General features: G+C 40.1%; 2 pseudogenes; both read left to right on the forward strand.

Moving 5' to 3' along the window:
• The first annotated feature begins 2,175 nt into the window (after positions 1-2,175).
• On the forward strand, positions 2,176-2,294 carry LOC112479421 (annotated as a pseudogene).
• Positions 2,295-3,205: 911 nt separating this feature from the next.
• Positions 3,206-3,327, forward strand: LOC112479418 (annotated as a pseudogene).
• Positions 3,328-3,822: the final 495 nt, after the last annotated feature.

Consider the following 3,822-nt stretch of genomic DNA (forward strand, 5'->3'; position numbering starts at 1 on the left):
TTGGTTCAGGTGTGCACCTCACTCTCAGAGCCAATGAGATAAAAGACAATTTTGCTGAGAATTCTGGGGAAAAGCTATGTGTTTTCCTTCTTTGGAAAGCCTGTAGTTTAAAGCTGGTGCCCAGGCTGCTGATACTATGAGAAATGTAAGGAGATGAGGGCTGAAAAACTGAGAAAAAAACAGCTCTGCTGTGTGGTGTGAGCTCCACAAACCCTAGGAAGCTGATAAGTATTGTCTGCATAACACTGAAAACATTGGTTCATAGTCCTGTCCCATCCACTGGGCTGTGAGCAGGATCTGGGTCACCTCCAGCGCTGCAGTCCCAGCCCAGCTGTCTGTGACATATACTTGGTGCTTAATAAATGCTCACTGACTTGAATTGCCAAATAAAATTTCTGTTAGAAGTAACTGAAAAGTCAAGCTGTAGCTGAAATTCTCCTCAGATTTTTCAGTTTTGCAAGCCAGTTAATTTCTTGTCTTACTCTGGTTTGTGTTGGAGTTTCTTTTGTTTGTAACCAAGAGTCCTAGTTATTAAAAGGATGATGTGGTAGGTCCTGTTACTCCAAAATCCAGGTACACAAAATAGCTTCATATGGTATAAGCTTCTTAGCTGGGAGACCTGAATGGAAATTGCTCTACCAATCAGCTGTGTAACCCTGAGGAAGATGTTTAATTTTTCTGAGCTTCAGTTTTCTTATCTACGACTTGGAGATAGTAGCTGCCTTTGGGGTTTATGAGGACTAGAGATAGCACATGCAAGTCACTTAGCATGGTGACCGACCGAATACATTTTCCATGCAGGGTACCTTATGAGGGTCATCTCTCCTTTCTTTGCCCACTCTGGCAGTACCAACTGTCTCGCAGGCTTTTGAGTTGTCCTCAGAGGCATTTCTGCATTTTATGATTTGAGACATATCAGATGACTTTTCAGTAGGCTGTTTACTTTTTCTGGTTAAGAGTAATAAATGCTCATTGAAGAAAACAAGAACATATAGTAAAGGGAAAAAAAGTAAATTTACCCATAGTTTTATGACTAAGAGTTAATCCCTATTACCATATTCAATAGTTTGTTTATAACACACGTTTTTGGCTTGACAAAGGTTACATCTCACACGTTTCTTGGATATGTGGTCTTCAAAGCTTATCAACATGGTTGTGGAGAAATCTGCATAAAGACCATGGGGCCTATTGAGAGAGGAAGAGAGGATGGAGAATCTGCCCAGGTTTCATTTCCAGGCTGCTGGAAATGAAACCACCTAAGATTAGTGGGCAGGAAAGGGACCCTGGATTGGTTCTGCTGCGAGTAACAGAGACTCAAACAAGCAATAGCTTTAAAAAATAAGAAGGAAGAGGAGAAAGAAATTGTTATTTCACTCTCATTTACAAACCCGGAAGTAAGCAATGCATGGCTGATAAAACATTTCTCCTTCCAGCTCATGCTTTTTCATATCTAGAACGTGGTTCTCATTCGAATGATCCAAGATAATAACTAGAGCTCTAGACAGCATGTCTGCTTTGCAGGCAGCAGGATGGAGGAAATGGTGAGGACAGAGGGGGAAGGGTACACCCCAGTTACTTTTAAAAAATGATTTAAGGAAGTTGTTACCCTTCTGTTTACAACTCATTAGCCAGAGCTTAGTCTCAGGGCCTACCTACCTGCAATAGAGCATAAGAAATGTAGTTTTTATTTGGGATACAAAAATACAGAGGTTATGTTACTATGGAACAAAGGGGCATTTCCAGGGACACCACAGGGAGAGGGGTATCTCCACAGTGGAGCCAATACAGCCCTGGTGATAGGTCGATGGGGCATGGTGTGAGGCTGGGTCAGTAGCCTCCCTTGACCACCCAGCTTAGCCCCAAGGATATTCTCTGGGATCACTGATTCTGCAAGTAAAGAGCTCAGGGCCAAGTCAGTGCCAACCACAGGTAAGAGGGCCACTGTTTCATTTTTCTCCCTTTTTTTTTTCTTTCCATAATTTTTTTAAAAAATTATTTTATTATTAGTTTCAAGTATATAGTACATTGGTTAGACAATTATATAGTTTATAAAACGATCCCCCTGATTGCTTTTTCTCTCCTCTGGCTCTCCACCTCGCCATTACATTAATGCTGACTGCATTCCCTATGCTGTGCTCCCCATCTCTATGACCATCTATCAACTACTAATTTGTAGTCTACGGCTATGCCACCCTGAACATGCCCAATCTTGTCTGATCTTGGGAGCTAAGCAGGGTCAGGCCTGGTTAGCACTTGGATGGGAGACCACCTAGGAATACTAGGTGCTATAGGCATTAAAAAAAAAAAAACAAAAAACTACTAATTTGTATTTCTTTAACCCTTCACCCCATTCTCCCAGTCCCCAACCACACACCACCCCCAGGCCGGGCCATCACCAGATTTCTTAGTGATGTCTATCTAAAGTGCTGTCATAGCCACAGATGTCTGTGTGACACCCTGTAAAACTACCTGCTTCTAACAGTAATCTGTGAGGCTGCAACCACCTAGTTCTCTGTTTCTCCTTGGATGGCCCTGGGGACAATGCTTGAGTAAGCAGCAATGGTGAGCAGAGTTGTTCAGGCTAGGACTTCCTGAGTATGTTTTGAGTGAGTCTCTGGCTATGACAAACAGTAAAACACCAGTTCAAGGTGACTGATGATGAGGAGGAATGGCCAAGACTAAATGATATATGTGAATAGCCTGGAAGTGGGATTATTCCTAATCCAGGAGGGGAGAATGAAGCAGAGTCTCACAATGGGGCGATGGAAACTTGGATTGTGTTAATGGGATTGTTGAGAGAAATACAATGGTGTAGAGAACATACTGGATATATGTGAAAAACTATTTCCCAACATACATCATATTTTGCTTTTTTAAAATTGAATATGTGTAAACATTTTCTCTTACTACATCCTGAAAATAGTTTGTGAGCTTCTTTTAGGGGCCTTTATATTACTTATATTTCTATTCTCAGCTAGATGCCCCCATTTCAGTGCCTGGTATATGACACCTAATTTACACATATTTATGGAACTGACCTGACATTGTCGTCTAACCATCATTGTCACTGACCATATGATATCTCACAGACTTGTTGCACTATCATTTATTTAACTTTTCCCCTGTTTTTAGATCTCCAGTTATGTTAATATTTCGCTATTATATAAAACACTGTGATGGACATCTTTGTACAAAAGGCTTTCCAGTCTATGGCCATGCTACTCCGAACAAGCCCGATCTCGTCTGATCTTGGAAGCTAAGCAGGATTGGGCCTGGATAGTAGTACTTGGATGGGAGACCACCTAGGAAGACCAGGTGCTGTAGGCATAAAAAATAAGGGATTGTAAGCTAACAAGGTCCTTGCAATCTTTGAGGTCAACTAAGGGTTGCTTCACCTAAAAAAATAAAAAATTAAAAATTTTTTAAAAAAAGACTTTCCATCTTTTAGATTATTTTATTTGTCTAGATTAACAAAAGGAGGATTCCTGGGATAAAGGGTCAATTAAACACATTTTCTCAGGGGCATCTGGATCTTAAGAGGAAGGACCAAGGAATATAAGAAGAGAAGAAAATTTCCTAGTGGAATTTAATGTTTTACATTAAAAGAGAGAGAGATTTAGGGTAACATAATGGCAGTCTTATACTCTGGGTTACCTAAAAATGTTTTCATCTTTATTTCATGAGAAATAAGATTACATAAAGAACATTCTTAGAGTACTGGCAATGAATTTTTTTTTTTTATTTTTTTATTATTATTATTTTTTTTTACCACACCTATAACCATGTTCTTGGTCTACTACCATGGTTCTAAGAAGAGAGTGA

Source organism: Pteropus alecto, unplaced genomic scaffold (genome assembly GCF_000325575.1).
Source record: "Pteropus alecto unplaced genomic scaffold, ASM32557v1 scaffold120, whole genome shotgun sequence".
NCBI classification, from domain to species: Eukaryota; Metazoa; Chordata; class Mammalia; order Chiroptera; family Pteropodidae; genus Pteropus; species Pteropus alecto.